Below are 23,603 nucleotides of genomic sequence, written 5' to 3'. Positions count from 1 at the left end.
AAGCAACATTTTCAATAGTGTTATCAAGATAAACTAGGATTTTAAGAGGCCTGTAAATAGAACTGATATTTTGCCTACTGCCAAAAAGCATTATCAGTTTTGTTTTAGTTTAGCACTAATTGATTATGACTGACCCATTGAATAAAAGCATGAAAATCATCTTGCAGTTCCAGTTAAAGAGAACAGAGTGGTTGGAGTGGAATAGGACTATGTCATCAGCATATAGCAGGATAGAAAGATGGGGTAAGGAAGCAGAAGTTTTTTAATATACAAAGATGAGGAGATGTGCTAGAATAGCTAATTGGTGGACTCCTTTCTGCAGAGAGGCTAATTTAGAAGTTGGTGAATTGAAATTATGAGATGTGACGGTTAGAATGGTAGTTTTTGAACTAGGGAAGTTTTTCTTCACTAATGCTTATTCCAGTGAGATGGCCCTGGAGATTGGTAAGAGCAAAGGTTCTGGTAAAGTCAATAAAAATGGCTTCAGTATTTAGGCCTCTGTCCATTCCAAGAAAAATTTTGTAGATAGGTGTCCAGATAGATGTGGATATACTGCGACCAGACCAAAAGCTACACTACTTTTGAGAGAGAAGGTGGTATTGTCTGATGGATTGAATGAGTTGCAAGCAAAGTAATTTTTCCAAAATGTTTCCTTGGATAGGGAGTACAAAAATGGGCCAAATGTCTGATGGATTGGAGGGAGAGGTTTTACAATGACATTTTTCCAGATATTAGGCATAACATTAATACACATGCTGTAGACGTGTTTCAGTGGAATTATGATATCGTCTTTACAGTGATAAATAAGCTATTGATGAAGGTTGTCTGTATTTGGGGGGAGCTATCAAGTTTAATAAGTTCAAGCAGACAATGGATGTGCGTAGATCTGTTAGTTCTGAAGTAGAATGAAGGGATGTATGGAGAGGTGAGACTAGCAGATACTGTTTAAAATTGGTTGGAGAACAGGCTGGGAAAGTTGATGGAATAAGAAAGGAAGTCAGAGATAGCACTGTGTATTTTATAGTAGTAGGAAGTGCTCTTCGAGAATGCCATGCCTTGTCTGTGAGTACAGATATGTGTGTTCATGTATGTGCCTGATACTTGGAGAACAGTCATTGTAGTGCCACTAAGCAATGGTGATCCTACCACTGACACTGTGAAGTCTAGACCAATTAGATTTACCAGCACTATTTGCAAAATCATAGAGTGCATTATAATGGAACTGATAAATAATTCAGTTTGTAGTCTGCAGTCACTTGACCCAAATCACACAAACATAAGCATCAGCAAAACTCCAAACCACATTAAAAACAGGTGTTCCGGTTTTTTATGTGGTTTGCAGACATGACCCAAATCAATCAGGTTCTGTAACGTGTATGTCTTGTATATTGATGTGGTGAACTTTTGTGAGTGGTTAATGAAACACTGGCTAATAGCCAATCAGAGCACATGGCCTAAATGTATCTAGTTAAGACCTTTGACACTATCATATTATTCAAAAGCTTACCTGTCTGAATTTTAATCCCTGTGTAACAAATAAGCTTAATAACAGACCATACAGGGCATACTTTATTTTATATATTTATTTATTTTATTTATTTATTGACATTTGTTAACCGGGTTAGTCCAGCTGGGCCAGGAGCCCATTTTCAGTGCAGACCCGAGGAGAAAAGCTATAGTTACAGACAGTTTAAGTATAAATAACAGTTTAATTTACAATTAAAACAATCATTATTAGCAAACACTACAAGTACACATAAGTTCTATACTGGAAAGAAAAACAAACAATTTTTTTTGTGTGTGTAGCTGCTGTATAACTGATGTGGTAAGGCATATAACAAGTTCATGAAAGGGGTGGAAGGGATATCTGGAGGTATAATGAGATGTTAGAGAAATATATGTGGGAGATAATATACTGAGAGGATTGTATGAGATTGTGGTAGAAAGTAATACTACTGGAGTGGTAAAAAAGTATGCTGTGAAGTTGTATTGAAATGTGTACTACAGAGTAGTATTGGAGTTAGGTAGGGTCATGGCAAGTACAAGTTTTGGTTCTTATAAAGTGTAGTTTGAGTTCTTTCTTAAATTGTATAGTGTGTGTAATGGAGCGCAATTGGGACGAGAGGTTATTCCATGCCTGGGATAGGGTGGATTTATATAGTAGTCTACCGATAGTTTTTTTGGGTTGGTAGATGTCAAGGAGTTGTTGGTTAGAAGTACGATGTGTGCGAGTTGGTGTGTAGATGGATATCAAGGAGGACAGGACAGGGCAGGAGGATGGTTTATAAAGTATAGAGTGAATAATTTGTAACTGAGATAGAAGACGTTGTTGAGGGAGTTATAGCCATTGTAGTGAGTTGAGTGCGAGACAGTGGTGTGAGTTATGTGGGGAGTTTGTGATGAATCTTGTTATTTTGTGGTAGGTTTGGTGGAGATTGGCCAGGGTTCTGGTTTGAATATTAGTTAGTATTGGGGTGGCATAGAGAAGGGAGGGGAGAAGAAGAGCCTGAGCCAGGGACAGTCTGGCATTGTAGGTCAGGAATCTACGATTTTGCTAGAGCATACCCAGCTTTTGGTGGGTTTTCTTTATACTTTGAAGGGTGTGTAGGTTAAATTTAAGTTTGTCATCAATGATGGCACCTAGAAGTTTTATGTGGGAGTCAGGTTGCATGGTGGTGTTATTGGTGGATGAGATGAGAAAGGTAGATTTTAGGTTTGAGACAGTCTGTGGGAGGAATAACAGGAGTTTGGTTTTCTTGGGGTTTAGGATGAGTAGATTATCAGCTAGCCATTTTTCAACAGATAGAAAGGTTTCCTTGGTGAGTGAGTGAAGGTCAGAGATATTGTTGGAAGTGCAGATGAGAGTTGAATCATCAGCATACTGGACAAGTACAGATTGATTGCAGGAGGTATGTAGCACATTTGTAAAGATGTTGAATAGGAGGGGGTCCCAAGATGGCACCTTGAGGCACCCCAGTAGTTACTAGGATGTAGGGTGAGTAAGAGGAGAGTCAGCAGATTGCTGTATATCAGACAGATAACTAGAGAAGAAGGTTAGGGTGGAGGGAGCTAGATTGAGGTTAGAAAGTTTAGTCAGAAGTAGAAGGTGAGAGACAGTGTCAAAGGCTTTTGAGAGGTCGAGGAAAAGGTTGGATATTAGGAGGTATTTGTTACTGGCTTCAGCTATTGTATGTGTAAATGACAGGAGGGCTGTAGACGTGCTGTAGTTACGGCAGAAGCCATGTTGGGAGGGAGTAAGGAGGTTATGTTGGAGTAGATAGTTTAGGAGTTGTGAGTGTACACATTTTTCCATAAGTTTGGAGAGAGGAGAGAGGATGGCAATTGGATGAACGTTTGATGGATTTATTGAGTTCCCCCCCTTTATGCAAGGGGATAGTGAAGAAGGATTTCCAAATATCTGGTACTGTAGCTTCCTGGATAGATCTATTAATTAAGATAGATACTGGATAGGCTATGGATTCTGCAGCTAATTTGAGGAAAATGGGTGGAAAGTTGTCTGAGGAGGGAGATCAAGGTTTAAGCTTCAGAATGAGTGATTTTATATATGAGGTTGGATCTGGTTTGAAGGAGAAAATATTACTGTTTTGTGGCTTGGGAAGGATACAGGTGGTGTTTGTGCTGCAGTTTGAGGGTGTAAGCTTCTGGACAGTGTCGATGAAGTGTCTATTGAGAAGGGTAGCAGTTTCTAGAGGGCTGTTGTTTGGGTAAGGAGAGGGACTTGAAGGGGACCTGGGATTGAGAATTTTCTTTAAGGTGGACCAGAATTTCTGTGGATTGGTTTGCAGTTATTTTAGGAGAGTTATAGTATGATTTTTTGTCTTTACTGACATGTCTTTTGACGAGATTCCGCAGTTCTTTGTACTTGTATATCCCAAATGATTTGTCACCTATAGCATTCAGCAAGGCTCCATATTGCAACCCTTTCTTTTCAGCATATGCTTCTTAGATGTCCAAATTGACATCAAGGATCTAAGGCTGGTAATATTTACTGATGACTGTAACTTGATGTTATCATTGACTCTCCAACTTATATTCTTGTAGGAGTGTCAAAACCACACCTACTGCCTGTGCCATGACCATGGTTCAAGCTCAGCAGTAGAAAATATGGTGTAGTGTTTTTGGAAAGCAAGAATGGTCCTGCACTCACCAAATAAATGACACCCATCTAATAGAATAACATTATAAGGGTCCTCAGCACATTCGTAGACAATGCACTCTCACTTAACTGCCATGTGTAAACTGCTGTTAGGAAATCATTATGTTTAACCTTTACTAATTACAAATTGCATATCCTGTAGCTTTAAGGACACTGTTATCCTGTTCTGCCCATCTTTAATCAGGCCCATAATAGAATACATTACCCTTTGACACATACCTACCCAAACACATCACCCATCTAGAAAGCCCACAATGCTTACTGACAAGGAAAATCCCAGGCATGAAATCCTTAAGTTACAAACACCAACCACATGTGGTCCCACCAATATGTTGGGGGTTGGCATAATGGTTAAGGCGTTTACCTTATAAACATAAGATGTAGGGGTTAATTCTTAAATGGGATATTTGGTTTGGTTTAACATGGCTCACAAGGTCATTTAACCTAGTACTAACCTATAAATACCCTGTCACTTTTGCTCTTCTAATATCTTACATGCTTACATCTACTTGGCCATGAAAAAACATAATCCCGATTAACCTTTACAACTCTGAAAAAATAGAAATGCCACCAATAGCCAGTGTAAGCAGCTAAACCTACACCAGAGCATAAATAGTATATGTTAGCATGGCAGATTTCTCTCACAAATGATTTCCTATGTATAGAGCAAGCTCACACATCACATTAAACAACATAGCTTCCTATCTCTCTTTAAAACCAGACTTCTTGTGTAGGGAGAATTATACTTTTGCTACTGGATTGTGTACTCATACATTTTTAGTCAAAGGAAACAAACAGATAAGACTGTTAGTGGTCTACTGGGCTAAATGCCTAGTAATAACCTATGAACTTATGAACCTAACACTTAGCGAAGGAAAACTGACCTTGCTATAAAAAATGTAAAAAGGATGGAACAGTAAACATAGAAGATGTATTTAACATTTAAATGGGTCAGTTTAACATTTAACTTTAACATTTAAATGGGTCAGTGTAACGGTGTATATCCTACCTAATGCTAATACCACTGAAAATGTAAACTATGCAATCACATGCGTGAGCTGCAGAGCAAATATCCTGATTTTATACATGAGACAGCTGGTGAGTTTAATAAAGCAGATCTGAAAGAAGTACTCCCACACTACCATCATTATGTGGACATTCCTACAAGGGTGCTAATATCTTGGACAAGGTGTACATAAACTTAAAGAAAGCTTATAAGGCAGTGCAACTTCCAAAAATGGGAAACTCTGACCATTATACCATCTTGCTATCACCTGCTTACAAACCTGCACTGGTTAGAGAGAAACCCATAAAGAAACAAACCAGGGTATGGCCCAAGGAAGCTATGGAGGCCCTCCAAGACTGCTTTGAAAGAACCAACTAGGATATACTCAAGGAGGCAGCCACAATAAATCAGCATCTGAACATTGATGAATATACTGAGGTAGTGATGGCATACATTTCAGACTGTGTTAATGGGATAACATATACCAAGAGTATCACTATTAGGGCTAACCAGAAGCTATGGGTCGCCCCCTACGATATACTTCTGAAGGAGAGAAATGCAGCTTACAGGGATAAGGACAAAGCAGCCCTAAGTGTAGCAAGAGGTAATCTGAGGAGGGGTATAAAGGAGGCTAAGAGGGAGTATGGCAGAAAGGTACAGAGCCACTTTGAAGACATGAAGGTTGCAAGGAGATTACGGCAAGGCATACAACAGATCACTGACTACAAAATCAGGTCAGCACAGTGTGAGTACAGCATTGAATTCTTGGGCAGTTTGAACATTTTCTTTGGTAGATTTGAGGAAAGAAATAACAGGTTGGCACTAAAGCAACCCACTGATGATAAGGATACAGTACTCAGCCTCTGCACAGAGGAGGTAAGAAGAGAGCTAAGGAGACTGAACCCCAGGAAGGCTGCTGGCCCAGGCAGCATACTGAGCAAGGTGTTAAAAGGCTGTACTGATCAACTATGCACAGTGTTCAAGGAAATATTTAACACCTCTCTTGCAATGGCAAAAGTACCCTCATGCTACTAGGAAACTAACATCATCCCACTACCTAAGAAAACCACTCCATCCAGCCCAAACAACTACAGACCATTTGCTCTCACATCCACTGTTATGAAATGTTTTGAGCAGTTGATCAAAAAGTATCTTTATCTACTGATTATGACCCTCTGCAGTTTGCGTACAGAGCTAACTGATCCACGGCCGATGCCATATCAGTAGCACTACACATCTCCCTTGAGCATTTAGAGGGTAAAGACATCTATGTGAGGATGCTGTTTATAGACTTCAGCTCCGCATGTAATATGGTAGTACCAGTACAGCTGATAAAAAAACAGGCACATTTAGGAATTAGTAAAAGTCTCTGTAACTGGATCCTGGACTTCCAGACTGAGAGACCACAGAGGGTGTGCTCAGGTAAGAGGACATCAAAGTGCATCACAATTAACACCAGGGTTCCACATGGATGTGTTCTCAAGCCACTGTTATTCATCATCCTTACCCACAACTGCTATGCTAAGCACAAGTCCAATCATATCATCAAGTTTGCTAATGACACCACAGTTGTGGGGCTCATTACAAACAAGGATGTTAGGGTGTACAGACAAGAGGTAGCATCTTTGATCAGTTTGAGCGAGGGAAACAATATTGACCTAAATGTAAGCAAGACCAAAGAAATTATCATTGACTTAAGGAAAAGGAGAACAAACCACCCATTGCTCAGGATCAATGGTGAGAGTGTGGAGAGGGTTAAGAGTATGAAATTCCTGGGTGTACACGTATCAGAGGCTCTCTCTTGGTTGGGAAACACTAGACTACTGGTTAAGAAAGTGCAGCAATGCCTCCACTTTTTAAGAAGGCTGAACAAAGCTAAGCATTCTCCTCATATTCTCTCCACCTTCTATAGAGGTGCAGCAGAGAGCATTCTCATCTTCACAGTGTGGTTTGGAAGCTGCACCATTACAGAAAGGATGTGAACATCCTCCAAGAGGGCCTTACCAAAACTAATGACCAGTGTCAGAAGCATGGCCTCAAACTGAATGCCAAGAAATGCATCATTAACTCCTTTGGGGAAAATGTCATATCACATTAATAACAATGTACTAAGCATGCAATCAGTCATGAGGGACTTGGGCACCCAGGTTGATAGCAACCTGACTTTTGACCGCCATATTGCCTCTGTTGTATGGAAAGCTTTCTACATGGCCCACCTCATAAATAAAGGTATTTCATGCAGGAACAAGGAGGTCATAACATCCCCGTACTCCTTCCTTTATCAGACCCATTATCGAGTGCAATGCTCCCTTCAGCATGTACCTTGCCAAGCACATGCAGCAGTTGGAGAGACCACAGAGGTTGCTGACCAGGAAAATCAAGGGTCTCAAACACCTATCCTATACAGATAGGCTAAAGTCCTGTCCCTCTACACAGTCTCATACAGACTGCTCGAGGTGACCTGTGTCTGGCATACAAGGCCATTTCAGACCCAGCCTTGATGGAGTTACTGCATATCCATAAGACAAACTTCACTCATGACTCATGCAACCTACATGCAAGGCCTTAATCTGGTTTGTGACATTAATAGGACTTGTTGGTGGGATAGATTTGTGGCCCAAAGACTCCCCCATCTGTGGAATAGACTCACTCTCCATGTCAAACAGAGTACCTCTCTAGTCCTTTTTAAGAGGAACCTGGATGACTGGATGGGTAACAGGAAATATACCCCTGGGATCCTACCTGTGTCCCTGGAGGTCAGGGGAATCAGGTGCTGACTTTGAGGGTGCATGGGCAAAATTCTTGGCTAGGCTTATAAGGGCCTCCGGGCCATTAGATTAGTATCATCCTATGAACTTATAAGGAAGGCGCTACCAAGAGTGGTGAGGGTTGCAGAGAAAGTAACAGGTTCAAGTCTTCCATCAATACAACCAACATCTTTATTCTGCAAGCAGCATCCGAAAGGCCACTAAAATAATACAGAACAACATGCATCCTGTGCATAGACTGTTTAAGCATCTGGCATCGGGCAGGAGATATTGTAGCATCCGCTGCAGGACTACAAGATTCAGTAATAGTTTCTACCTTACAGTGATTAAACTTCTGAACTTGGGCAGTAGTCCCAGGGGTTTGGACACATAATAAGTCTATTTTTATTTATTTGTACAATATATACTTACATATATTCCAAGTATGTGCAATATTTATTTATTATATCCATAGTCAGTATTATTTAACTCAGTCAAATGCAATGTTAGACAAATAACTTGGGCATTTCAATCTATAGTGTGTTTTGTTTTACTTTAAATAGGGTAGTTATTTTAACTCAGGGAAGTGTATTCTTTTCATATATGAATGTTGATAAATGTCTCTGCTCTTTCTTATGTGTATTGAGAGTAGTATTGTATTTGTTGTTATGTTTATTCCTTTACTTGCATGTGTTGTTTCACTTTCCTTTGCAATCTCAAGAACTGAGCTGATGCATGAAATTTCATTTAAGCTACAGGGCTACATGTGTATAGTTCTAAATGAGCATAAAGTTTACTTTGACTTTGACTAAGTGCACAAAGGCAAGAATGCTAGGTAAGAACAGGACAGAATGGTAATATGCATAATATTCTCAAATGAGTCCTGATAAACCAATGGACCATGTTGTAAGTCACATTTTGAAAAGCAAATCCCTAAGTTTAAAGCCCTGACATGCATGGGTGTTGCCTTAATTAATATAATCTGCTCTGTGGCTGCAAAACTTTGGCATAGGTTAACAAACTGTGCTTAAATATTCTGTAATTTAAGTTGGACTTTATCAAGCATATAAGTACCACAGAAACAAGAGGAGGAGACTAAAGACAAAAAACTCTGCATGCAGGAGAGGAGTGTTTTCTATAAATATATTGTTTGCTATCTGTACAAGATCATACATAGGAACTGCTAATGTGGTCTCAGCGGCATTAGAGTTAGAATCGCATAACATGCACAGTGCAGTCTCAAAGCCACCAATTTCAAAAACATCTGAGATAGCCACCGGTACGAGAGAGAAGGCATGTAAAAAGCTATTGAGAAAGTTCTAAGTTCAAGCATAAACTTGTCATATTTTATAATTTTCTTTTCTTTTTTACGTGCTATGTAAATATGCAGTTACTAGTTGAGCTCAGCCAGTAGCCTGAAACCTAAGAAGGGCAGATGTTTGGAAAAATAGTATATTGCTCACGCTGGTGCACGAGTCCTGAAGCAAGAAGTAAATAGTGTTGTGTCTTGTGTTACTTATTTATTATTTATTTATTTTATTTTATTTTATTTTACATTTGTTGACCGGGATAGTCCGACTGGATATATGTCCATTTTCAGCGGATGCCCAGGGAGAAAAGCTCCACATACCAAAACAGAGACAGTGCATACATCACTGAGTGATAAACTCAGGCAGACATGTTTAGAAAAATATAGACAAAGAATACAGGCAGATATCAATATACACAATGTGCAGACTTACATCTGATTGACAGAGACGTATCAGAAAATGTGAAAATAGAATACAATCAGATTTCATAATTCACAATGCTTAGACATTCAAATGCTATGAGGCATAGATACTTGGCTAAACAGCAGGTTGGGTAGCAAGACATGTATTAGTGAAGTTGTTAGTCAGGTTTAGAACAAGAGCACAGTCAATGAGATGTGAGATATTTTTTTAGTTCTCTTTTAAATAGGGGTAGTGAGGTTTCCTTGGTAACGGTAGTAGGGAGTAGATTCCAGATTTTACTGGTTGAGTTGGCAAATATAGCATCGCCTGCAGAGTTGTAGGATTTTTGGGTCAGTATCAACAGTTTATCAGCTGAGCATAATGGCCTGGGGGCACTATGAGGGGTGAGAATATTTTTGAGGACATGGGTGCTATCAGGTTGATGGAGTATTTTATATGCTACTATAAGCTGGTTGAACTGTAGAAGGGTAGGATACTGTAGCCATCCCAGTGCTTTGAGGTTCTGGCAATGGTGGGTCCTAAAAGCTATGTCAGTAGTGAATCTGGCTGTATGATTGTAACATCCTGATAATTTGTTGAGATCGGTTTTGGATAGGTTGGTGAGTATAAGGGAGGCATACATAAGGGTAGAGAGGAGGTGTGATCTTGCAATAGCTACCCTAGCTAGGTTGGTGAGGAAAGGTTTGGCTCTGTACAGAGAGACAAGGTTTTTGTTGACGGACTTAATAGTGTGATTTACATGTTTATCAAATTTAAGGTTGTTGTCTATTATTACACCTAGAAGCTTTGTATGGTCATCAGGGGAGATAATAGTGTCATTGCTAGATTTGATGTTGAAGGAAGGAGGAGAAATTCTACGGTTAGGGGAGGAAAGTAGTAGCTTCATTTTGTTATTTGGTATTAGCTAGCCATGTTTCTACCATGCTGAAAGTGGTCTGAGTGAGAGTTAGAAGTTGTGTAGGAGAGGAGGTGAGCATATTAGCATTGAGTCATCTGCATATTGGATGCAGGTGGCTCCTGGGATAGTGGTGTGCAGATCATTGATAAAGATAGAGAAAAGAAGGGGACCTAGTATGGACCCTTGTGGGACACCTAGGATTAGTGGAAGTTGGGATGACAGCTTGCTCTGCCATAAAACAGACTGCTGTCTACCATTTAGGTAGGAGTGAAACCATTGTGTTGCTTGCTGGTCTAAATCGATGGTTTGTAGGGTATTGAGCAGTAGCTGATGGTTGATCATATCAAAAGCTTTTGAGAGATCTAGGAAGAGTGCTGAAGATAGTTTGCTGTTGTTCTGATGAAGACTGATGACATTAGAGAAAGATAGAAAAGCCATGGTGGTACTGTGGAATGGCCTAAAGCCGCACTGAGAGTCAGCGAGCTTTCCATTTTGAATAACAAAGAGTATGATTTGTTTGTGTATGCATCTTTCCATGATTTTAGCTAGTGGTGAAAGAATGGCTATAGGTCTAAAGTTAGATAATTCTGTGGAACTTCCTCCTTTATGGAGTGGTATAACATGTGATATTTTCCATATTGCTGGGATGGGTCCTTCTGAGATGGATCTGTTGATCAGAACAGAAATGGCAAGTGCTATGGCACCAGCTGCTTTTTGAAGATATTCAGCAGGGAGGTGGTTGGCAGCTAGTGTAGTAGGTTTTAGCTTTTTGAGTAAGGTCCGGATCAGGTTGGTAGGTATGGTTTGAAAGGTAAACGTGGGTTGGGTGCTGGGTGGATCAGGGCTAGATGTGCCCGAGCTGGTTTTTGTGTCCAATGGCGTGAGATGGGTAGCTAGAGACTGGATAGTTTCAGTAAAGAAGGAGGTGAAAAACCTCAGCTTTGGCCGGCTAAGAACTTGCTATATTCAACTGGACGTATAAGAGAATTTAAGTACCTTTATCTGCTCTTTTTTTTCAAAAAATACAGTATTTAAATTGATTTTAACTGTGTGGAAGGAATATTAGCTGAACTGGAAGTTAGTCAGTGTTTGCTGAATTTTGTTATTTGCTAGTAATTACAGGTGTGGGGGTAGTCACATTCTTTGATTTCCTGTCCTTGCCTATTTAAGTGGTACAGTGTGAAATATTTTCTGCTTAAAACCTCAGCTTTGGCGGCTAAGAACTTGCTATATTCAACTGGACGTATAAGAGAATTTAAGTACCTTTATCTGCTCTTTTTTTTTCAAAAAATACAGTATTTAAATTGATTTTAACTGTGTGGAAGGAATATTAGCTGAACTGGAAGTTAGTCAGTGTTTGCTGAATTTTGTTATTTGCTAGTAATTACAGGTGTGGGGGTAGTCACATTCTTTGATTTCCTGTCCTTGCCTATTTAAGTGGTACAGTGTGAAATATTTTCTGCTTAAAAACCTCAGCTTTGGCCGGCTAAGAACTTGCTATATTCAACTGGACGTATAAGAGAATTTAAGTACCTTTATCTGCTCTTTTTTTTTCAAAAATACAGTATTTAAATTGATTTTAACTGTGGGGAAGGAATATTAGCTGAACTGGAAGTTAGTCAGTGTTTGCTGAATTTTGTTATTTGCTAGTAATTACAGGTGTGGGGGTAGTCACATTCTTTGATTTCCTGCCCTTGCCTATTTAAGTGGTACAGTGTGAAATATTTTCTGCTTAAAAACCTCAGCTTTGGCCGGCTAAGAACTTGCTATATTCAACTGGACGTATAAGAGAATTTAAGTACCTTTATCTGCTCTTTTTTTTTTCAAAAAAATACAGTATTTAAATTGATTTTAACTGTGTGGAAGGAATATTAACTGAACTGTAAGTTTTCACTCTGCTCTTCAGTTACAAAATCTTAGTGGCCTTGCAACTGCCCGCCCCTCTTGTAAATTTGTGTTTGGATACTCCTTCTGGGCCCATCTCATTTGCTCACTCAACTGAGTGCAGTGAGATCATATTCTGATTTCAGGCACTCCTACTGTGTACAAAGAGAGCAACTGGGAAAAAAAAAATTAAGTTTGTTTCCTGCCTTTCCTGTTAAGTGGTATAGACTATTTGTAGGCTTCTGAGCCCCCAAGCCCTTCTGTGTTGGAGGGAAGCCTTCTAGCTTAGTTTTTTTTTCTTATAACTAGCCAGTTTTCTAGTTTCAGCACTCAAATCTGTTTCTTTGATCTCAGCACTTGTTCAGAAAAAAAAAAAAAAAAAATTCATCTGCTTTTACTGTACTTGTGTTTTTAACTAGTTTTTTTTTACTTTTGCATCATCTTAAAAGTACTCAGTTGTATTTATTACTGCTTGGTGTAACTCATTCTAAGCCTTTTGGTTTAAACACTTCGGCTTCGGACCAGTTGTTTTGCACTGAGAGGGTTTGTGGTCTACACTATAGTGGCAGAACAGGTAGCTTACATCCTTCTAGGTTGGGAACTGCTGATTGAGGGCTCAGTGTCTGTTATTCTAAAAGTGTATTAATTCTGGTTTAAGCACTTGGGCTTTCAGGCCAGTTATTTTACATTAAGAGGGTTCGTGGTCTGCACTCTTGTAGGAGGAGAGGCTGGACTCTGCCCTTCTGAGCTGGGAATTTCTGGTTGAAGGCTTATAGTGCATGCATATCTGAACTGCTTCTTACAGAAGTTGGTGTGCCTTGTTTGCTGTGGCATAGACTGGATTCGGGCCTGCTGGATCTAGCTTTGTTTGTGTAACTTGAACACTAATCCAGGCATTCTCTAAAGTATTCAATTGTATTTATTACTGCTTGGTAGTAACTTGATTAAAGTGTAGCTATCATTCTAAGTCTTTTGGATTAAGCACTTGGGCTTCAGACCAGTTGTTTTACATTAGGAAGGTTTGTGGCATGCACTGTGGTGGCAGGACAGGTAGCTTTCATCCTTCTAAGTTGGCAACTGCTGATTGAGAGCCCAGTGTCTGTTATTCTTAAAGTGTATTAGTTCTGGTTTAAGCACTTGGGCTTCAGGCCAGTTATTTTACATTAAGAAGGTTTGTGGTCTGCACTCTTGTGGGAGAAGAGGCTGGACTCTGCCCTTCTGAGCTGGGAATTTCTGGTTAAAGGTTTATAGTGCCTGAATATTTGAACTGTATCTTACTGAAATTGGTACACCTTGTTTGCTGTAGCATAGACTAGATCCAGGCCTGCTGAATCTAGCTTTGTTTATATGCTTGTTGTTTGTTTGCTTGTTATTTCCCTGGAACTCTAGTTCCACCTAATACGCGGCTTCTCAGCGCTTCTGTGGATCACTAGTGATATCTGCATTGCTTAATGTACTTATTTCCTTGTTTCAGTTGAAAGAAAGTTACTGTTTGTCGTTTTTGCATTTAAGTTACCTGTAACACATTGCACTTAAGTTACCTGGCACTTGCTCACTAAAGCAATTATATAAGTCAGCACTAAAAATTAAAAGCACTACACCCTCACTCCCCAGTGGCCCTGGTTTTCAATTATTAAGGAATTCCCAATATTATTCTAGCATGTCCAAAGGTCAGTTGTCAATCTCCTCTCCGGTCCAGCTGGTGAATCTGGGAATCTTGAGGCAATGTTACAACTGCCACATGTACACAGACAACCCTCTCCTCCTCCCAACAAATTCCAACACATGTGAGAGATGCAACCATATAGCCAAACTGGAGGCTAAGCTCTCTCAACTCAGTACTGGCATAACCAGTCAGGAGGAGAAGGAAACCACACTCACTACAATTCCAGTCTCACATAGACCTACCACGACAGCAAACCAAACACATAATCACACAAAACATACTCGGAGGCTCTAAATAAAGATCTGCCGAAGCAGCAGAGACCTCCAAAGCAGACACCCAAGCAGCCGCTACCCCAAAACAAAACATGTGCAACACATATCTCACAAAGCCAGTGTGCCAAACAGTCACAACCCTTAAGACTAAACAACACACCTGATACACTTGTAATAGGTGACTCTATCGTCAGGCACACTGACGTCCCGCTCACCAGGCTGAACAAGGAGAGGGTCACGGTGAGCAGCCTGTCGGGTGCTAGGATCCGCCACATAACACAAGCACTCAGGTCACTCCAAGGCAAGTACAAATATGACTCAGTCATTGTCCATGCTGGTGTGAATGACCTGAGACGTACCTCCCTGGACTACATGAAAAGAGACATAAAGGAGCTCTCTGAGCATGTAGCCCAGGCCTGTATGACCCTGACCTTGAGTAGCATCTTACCCTCACCAAGAATGATGCCACAATATGAAGACAAGATGATCAATTTCAACAATTGGCTTAAGTACTGGTGTCATTCAAAGGGGATCCAATGCCTGTCAGCTTGGGATGATATGCTCGACAAGCCACGATGCTTCACTAGGGACAGCTTGCACCTGTCACCCCTGGGCTTTCAGATATTGGCAAAGGCTCTTGCTACCTCCATAGTGCCTTTTTTAGGCAAGGCTCAAAAGACAAACCCACCTCCATAGGTATCACAAGGGATAAGAAACTAAGAGTAATGCTACTCAACACCAGAAGTCTAAACCTCAAGATGCACGCACTCGAAACTCTCCTTAGCATGGAGAACATCGATATCTGTGCAGTAACAGAAACCTGGTTCAGGGCTCCCGAGAGCACCCCAGCACTACCAGGTTATACCTCATACCATGCTTTTCGGCCCCAAAACTTGGATCGAACCACAAAAGGAGGGGGGTATCGATATTCATCAAAGATACCCACACCTCCAGGTTGGTGGCAAAGCACGAAGCATCAGAGACTATCCATGTGCAACTAACAGTGGGTAAAACTGCCTTCCAGTTTATAGCCTGCTACAGACCACCCTCCCAAACCCAGGAACCCCACTCGGCCTTCCTGAGAACACTGGAAAATATGAAGGTCTCTCCAAACACCATTATATTGGATGACTTCAACTACCCAAACATAGACTGGGAGCATTACTCTAGCTCCAACACCCTAGCCCAAAGGTTCCTAGAATTTATAAACTCAAATGCTATGGAACAACTTCTTACCACTCCCACAAGAGGGGAAAACATACTGGACCTGATCATCACCAACATGGGGACTCTATGCTCCAGACCAGAAGTGTATCCCTCACTGGTAAGATCAAACCATAAACTAATCTCACTGTATATTCACATCCCGACCCCACCCCCTGCCCAGAAAACCACAGTGAAAAGCTTCTCTAAAGCAAATTTCACACTCCTCAAAACTGAGGTGGAATCCTTCAAAGCCCCCGGGCCTGTGGAAAATACGGCCCAGACCGCAGAATCCTTTATAAACGCATTCTATGAACACCTTCAGGAATGCATGGATCATGCGATCCCAAATAAAACCAAGACCCAATCCTCCAAACGCAGACGTCCTGTCTGTTGGACCCCAGCCATAAACAAACTATACAATAGAAGGAGGAAGCTACTAAATGATAGAGCAAAATCCCAAAAGGGAAGGCATCACTGATCAGTATTAGCAAAAACTACGGGCACACATAAAATTGTCTAAGGCCAGCTTCGAGAGAAAAATTGCACAGGACACTAAGGATAATCACAAGGCTTTCTTTAGTTATGTTAGGAACCTGGGTGGTAATTCCCAGATATGCTCAGAATTAGTCCAAAATGACAAAAAATACACTGAACCCACAGACATTGCCAACATCCTAGCTGACAGGTTCAGCGCAAACTTCTCCCCCCCCTCCCCACCAAAAGGGCAAATATCTATCCCAGCAGAATGCTGCCCCCCTGACATCTCAGATGCTCAGGTAAGAGCCGCCTTCTCCAAAGCAAAAAACACAGCATCAATGGGACCAGATGGTGTCCCGGGCTGCTTCCTACATGAACTCCAAGAAGAGCTAAACCCAAACATAAAACTACTGTTCAGTCTCAGGCTTACTACAGGATATGTGCCCAAAGAGTGGCGTACAGCAACAGTGGTCCCTCTCCATAAAGGTGGTGCCTCAATGGATCCTGGAAACTATCGCCCCATAAGCCTGACTAGCTTGGTCTGCAAAGCTATGGAAAGGATCATCATGGACCTCATAAATAAAGATATTGGGGACCTACAAACACTGGATCCTACCCAGTTCGGCTTTGTTAAGGGCAGATCCTGCCTCTTAAACCTGGTTGATTTCTTTGAAACAGTCACCAAGGCCATTGACGAGGGGAAGGTGGTCCACACAGCCTACCTGGACCTCGCAAAAGCCTTCAATACAATACCCCACTCGGGCATTATAGATAAGCTCACCAGCTTAAATATAAACTCCTATGTCACTAGATGGATTGCAAACTGGCTCAAGGACAGAACCCACATGGTTAGAATTGCTGGAGCCATGTCAGACTCCAAACCAGTTACAAGTGGTGTCCCACAAGGCTCAGTCCTGGGACCTCTCTTGTTCGGTATATATTTCTCGGAGGTACAGGCCAACACGGAAGGACTGTGGCTGACCAAGTTCACAGATGACTGCAAACTGGGCGCCATAATTGGCTCTCCAGCCGACACAAGCATCCTCCAATAGGGCCTCATAGAAACAGACAACTGGTGCCAGAGCCATGGCCTCAAGCTAAATGCCAAAAAGTGTATAGTCATCCCCTTTGGCAAAAACAAAGTGCCCACAAATTACCACATAGGTGGTAATCCATTAAGTACAGAAGAAGTAATTAGGGACCTGGGGACCCAAGTTGATAGCAATCTCTCATTTGACAACCACGTGGCCAAAGTGGTTAGAAAAACATTTTATATAGCCCACCTAATCATGAAGGGATTCACATCTAGATCAGGGGAGGTCATCGTGCCTCTTTACTCATCCCTCATCAGGCCCATAATTGAGTACAATGCCCCTTTTGGGATGTACCTTACCAGACACCTGCAGCAACTGGAAAGACCCCAAAAGTACCTCACCAATAGGATCAAAGGGCTCAAACAGATGCCATATGCTGCCCGGTTAAAGAAACTCCAGCTCTACTCAGTGGCATACCGCCTGTTCAGAGGCGATCTGTGCCTGACGTATAAAGCCATGTCCAACCCGGAATTAATGGACATGCTGCACCTCAGAAAATCCAAATCCCATCGAGCTACACCGAGAGACTTGAACCTCAGCACTGAAATAAATAGGACATGCTGGAGGGACAGATTCATAACCCAGAGGCTCCCTTCACTCTGGAATAAAATCCCAGTCCAGGTTAGGCAGAGTCCCTCATTGACTCTCTTCAAGAGGAATCTTGATGAGTGGATGGGAGATCGTAGGTTTACCCCGGGTATCACTTCTGTGTCACTGTTAGACAGAGGCACAGTATACTAACCTCGAAAAAGGGCATAGCAAAATAAATTTAAAATGGGTGGCGAAAGCCAAACACATTCTGGCTAGGCTTATAAATGCCCTAGGGCAGATAGCCTAGTATGAACCTATGAACCTATGAACCTAAGCTGTTTGCAATCTCTACAGGGGATTTATTAAGGGCAGCTGATGGGGTAGAAGTGGTGGAACGGCCTGGGTGGATAAGATTGTTAATACCAGCCCAGAACTTTTGAGGTTTTAGTTGATATTTTTGTTGTAGGAGTGCATAGTGATTTTTTTTGTCTAGAATGATAGATTTTTTGGTCGGATTCCTTAGCTGCCGGTATCTTACTTGGTCCATAGGGGCTTTGGTAACATGCCACCTGGCCCAGGCATTATTTCTTAGTTTAATTTTGGTTTTTATTCTTTAGATAGCCATGGTGCAACTGTGGCTTTTGCACAGATGATACGGGTAGGAGCATGGTGGTTAAGGATAGCCAGAAATCTGGTATTGAAGTACTCAACTGCTTCTTGTAATGAGAGTCGTTTCAAGACATTCCAATTACATGCTTTGAGTTCATTTTGGAAGTTGTCAAGGTTAAAGTTCCTGACGTTTCTTATAGTTTTGTAGGTGGGCTGGTTGGGAATGTCAGCTTTTAGCCTAGTAACACAGATAAGGCAGTGATCACTTAGATCATTGGGTAATGTACCTGACTCGTACTTTTGGGGGTGGCTGTTAATAAGTATCCAATCAGGGATACTATCTTTGACTATTTTTGCTAAATCTGATGGGGGTGGCAATGATCTGAGTAAACTCGTGGAGGTTTAAATGGGTGGAGGAAGTTTCAGAGGAACAGGTGTTCCAATCAATGTTAAAGTCCCCCAAGACAATGGTTTCCTGGGGATAGTTAGAAGCTAGCCAATGTAAGATATTTTCTAGAGTATTATCATTCTTGCCAGGTGGAATATAAATGCAGACAATGTATCTGCATTTATTTTTGTTTATTATTAGTTTGGTGATGAGAATTTCTGCATTGCCAAACTGGGGTGGCTGTTGGGTGTCAATTGTTATTGTTAGGGTAGACTTTTATAGTACAGCTACCCCGCCACCTTTCCTGGAGATCCGGTCCAGTCTAAGGATGTTGTACTGTGGGGGGGGGGGTTATTTTGTTATCTTTGGTTATTGCTTTTAGCCAGGTTTCTGTGAGGCAGAGGATATCAGGGGAGTGAACAGCTAAGAGTCCATGTAAGCTATGGATCTTGTTATTTAGACTTCTGATGTTAAGATGACAGACCAGAAATCAGTTTGGAAGTCTATCAATCTGGGTAGTACACGTTGGGTTGTTAGATGGTGTGCTTGGGTATACTGTTGTGGATGGGCCAGGGTTGGGCTGGATGTCTCCATCCTTCATAAGATTAATTTTCAAGTTGCTTATGAGTCTTAAAAATTGATTTATGATTTTTTTCGTAGCTTTTAGTTTTTAAGCTAATGTAGCGGTATTTAGTCAAGTGATGGTTTTTGTGGGGCGAGGAATTAAGAGAGGGGGTGGTTATGTGGTGGATAAACTTATTAAATGCTGAGTTGGTGTCTGAGAGATTGTGTATTGGATTTCAAGATGCTGTACATATCCATTGGAGCTTAGGTGATAAGGAATGAATAGCAGGGGTACTAAGGGTAGCAGCATTAGTGTATTAGCTGTAGTCATAGTAAATTACTAGGGTATGGTCTGTATTGAGTGTATGTGGTGGATAAAAGATTAGAGAGAATAGAGTAGCTATGGGTGGGTTGATATGGATAGTGGAGTGGATAGAGGGTGTATTATTGTGCTAGGAGTTTGCTGGGTTCTAGGAGCATTTGTAGTTGGTTAGCTAATTAAGGGGGCATGCCAGTGGTACTATAAATGTAGTACTACCAAGGGGAAGTGGGATATGGGGGCAGGGTGAGATGTGGAGCGAGCAAAGTGAGTGGAGTGGGGATAAACCAGTAAAGCAGATACCTAGAGGCAGCATGTGCTGGTATGAGTTACAAGCATGCTTTTTTGTTTCTTTTTATATGCCCAATACTCTGTTCCTAGGCCCTACTGTTAAAAACTACATAGTTCCCTGCCTGCTTCTAAATTTACAATGCAGAGAGCCCGTTTTCCAACTCCCTTTTGTAGCACGCTTGTTTCACTTAGTTTATTGAGAAATGCACTGTTTGGAGGTGCAAAGCACACTACGCTCGTCCGATTAAATAGTAGAAAGCATGCTGTTTTTACCTTAATTGGGGAAGAAAGAAGGCTACAGGAAAGTCTAACCCTTCCTACCTAATGCTTATCAGCATAAACAGATTACAAGCGGGAGTTATGGGGACATTCACCAGTGCTTTTTTGGATCCAGTTTGTTAGGTTTACAGGTAGCAAGGTATTTTATGGATATTGACCTTGTTAAAACAAGTTCCGTGGTGGGAAAAGTCTTCTGTACTTGTTGTTATTCCTGGAATAACCCTATATGCTTTTACAAGCCTTTCGGGGGGGGGGGGGTGCGGTAGGAACACCTAGAGAGGGGATATGATTATTAGTACAATACCAAGAACAGAGGTAATACATTGAAACATTCAGTATACATGATTATCAAACAAGTTGATGTGCACCTTTTAGTATTAGCAAACAGCAGCACTCCTTCCTATATATCTGCCTTAAGGGCTCAGTTAATATTCATTATTTCTGTCTCTTATCAATGCTACACTACTTGTTCATTATTTCTGTACCTTATCAATGGTACACTACCCAGGAAAGACCACTAAGTCAATGCAAACGACAATAAATGGATACAATATCAATAGCAGTTTGCGAGTAATTTGTAGCATGCACTCCTTCCTATATATCTGCCTTAAGGGCTCAGTTAATATTCATTATTTCTGTCTCTTATCAATGCTACACTACTTGTTCATTATTTCTGTACCTTATCAATGGTACACTACCCAGGAAAGACCACTAAGTCAATGCAAACGACAATAAATGGATACAATATCAATAGCAGTTTGCGAGTAATTTGTAGCATGCAGTACCAATAAACATGCCTTAATTCATCAAGGTTTCAGTTTGTGAGTAAATGCAGTAAACAGTTAGCACATTGAGCTCAGATAAAGAAACAAGAATTAAATACATAAGTATGTGAACATACCTGAACCGACTGGGACCTGATGCAGTGGTTAATCTGAAAATGGCTGGTCCGGTAGGTGATTATATAACCTCTGATTACCTGAGAGAGGGGGGAGGTGAAGGGCTGAAACTGGGCTAAACCAGTAAAGCAGATACCTAGAGGCAGCATGTGCAGGTATGAGTTACAAGCACACTTTTTTGTTTCTTTTTATATGCCCAATACTCTGTTCCTAGGCCCTACTGTTAAAAACTACAGAGTTCTCTATCTGCTTCTCAATTTACAATGCAGAGAGCCCGTTTATCAATTCCCTTTTGTAGCACTCTTGTTTCACTTAGTTTATTGAGAAATGCACAGTTTGGAGGTGCAGAACACACTACGCTCGTCTGATTGAATAGTAGAAAGCATGCTGTTTTTACCTTAATTGGGGAAGAAAGAAGGCTACAGGAAAGTCTAACTCTTCCTACCTAATGCTTATCAGCATAAACAGATTAGAAGCGGGAGTTATGGGGACATTCACCAGTGCTTTTTTGGACCCAGTTTGTTAGGTTTACAGGTGGTAAGATATTTTAGTGGATATTGACCTTACTAAACAAGTTCCGTGGTGGGGAAAGTCTTCCGTACTTGTTATTCCCGGAATGATCCTATATGATTTTACAAGCCTTTCAGGGGGAGGGGAGGTAGGAACATAGGTTCATAGGTTCATAGGTTCATACTAGGCTATCTGCCCAAGGGCATTTATAAGCCTAGCCCATAGTTATGTGGCTTTCGCCACCCCTTTAGTTTGAATAAAAACTATGCCTATCATTTTGCTGTGCCTCTGTCAAGCAGTGACGCTGAAGTAATCCCTGGGGTATATCTGCAATCTCCCATCCATTGGTCAAGATTCCTCTTGAACAAGACCAGAGAGGTGCTCTGCCTCACATGTACCGGGATTTTGTTCCACAGCATAGGGAGTCTCTGGGTGATGAATCTGTCCCTCCAGCACGTTCTATTTATAACCGTGTCAAGGTTTAAGTCTCCGCCTTGTGGTTCTGAGGGATCTAGATTTTTTGAGGTGAAGCATATTCATCAAATCTGGGTTTGACATGGCCTTATATGTCAGGCACAGGTCACCTCTGAGCAAGCGGTATGAGACTGAATAGAGCTGGAGTTCTTTCAGTCGGGCAGCATAAGACATATTTTTGAGACCCTTTATCCTTTTGGTGAGGAACTTTTGGGGCCTTTCAAGCTGCAGCAGGTGTCTGGTCAGATACATTCTGAACGGGGCATTGTACTCAATCATAGGTCTAATAAGTGATGAGTACAGGGGGACGATGACCTCCCTTGATCTAGATGTGAATCCCTTCATGATCAGGTGGGTGATATAGAAGGTTTTCCTAACTACTTTAGCAACATGAGTGTCAAACGAAAGGCTACTGTCAACCTGGGTCCCCAGATCTCTGATGACTTTTTCTGTGCTCAGTGGATTGCCACCTATATGGTAGCTAGGGGTAGCCTTGTTTTTCCCAAAGGGTATGACTATGCATTTTTTGGCGTTTAACTTCAGGCCATGGCTCTGGCACCAGTTATCCATTTCTGTGAGGCCCTTCTGGAGGATATCTGTGTCAGATGTGTTTTTGACTATGGCGCCCAGTTTGCAGTCATCTGCAAACTTTGTCAGCCATAACCCTCCTCTGTTTGCTTGTACTTCAGAAAAGTAGATGCCGAACAAGAGTGGACCCAGGACTGAGCCCTGTGGGACACCACTTGTGACAGGCTTTGAGTCTGACATGGCTCCAGCAACTCTGACCCTGTGGGTTCTGTCACTTAGCCAGTTTGCAACCCATCTTGTGATGTATGGGTTTACATTCAAGCTGATGAGTTTTTCGATGATACCTGAGTGGGGTATTGTGTCGAAGGCCTTTGCCAGGTCGAGGTAGGCTGTATGGACTGCCTTTCCCTCATCAATGGCCTTGGTGACTGTCTCGAAAAAGTCAACCAAGTTTAAGAGGCAGGATCTGCCTTTGACAAAGCCAAACTGAGTTGGATCCAAAGTCTGCAAGTTCCCTGGTGGAGGAAAATCTTCCGCACTTGTTGTTATTTCCAGAATGACCCTATATGCTTTTACAAGCCTTTCAGGGGGAGGGGAGGTAGGAACACCTTATTAAAACAAGTTCTGTGGTGGGGAAAGTCGTCCATACTTGTTGTTATTCCTGGAATGACCCTATATGCTTTTACAAGCCTTTCAAGGGAAAGTGAGGTAGGAACACCTTATTAAAACAAGTTCTGTGGTGGGGAAAGTGTTCTGTACTTGTTATTCCCGGAATGACCCTATATGCTTTTACAAGCCTTTCAGGGGAGGTGAGGTAGGAACACCTTATTAAAACAAGTTCCGTGGTGGGGAAAGTGTTCTGTTCTTGTTATTACAGGAATGATCCTATATGCTTTTACAAGCCTTTCAGGGGGAGGTGAGGTAGGGGACCTTATTAAAACAAGTTCCATGGTGGGGAAAGCCTTCCATTCTTGTTATTACAGGAATGATCCTATATGCTTTTACAAGCCTTTCAGGGAGAGGTGAGGTAGGGGACCTTATTAAAACAAGT

Source organism: Protopterus annectens, chromosome 1.part1, assembly GCF_019279795.1.
Source record: "Protopterus annectens isolate FY-2018-M chromosome 1.part1, PAN1.0, whole genome shotgun sequence".
Taxonomy (NCBI): domain Eukaryota; kingdom Metazoa; phylum Chordata; order Ceratodontiformes; family Protopteridae; genus Protopterus; species Protopterus annectens.
Note: the sequence above shows the minus strand (reverse complement) of the source record.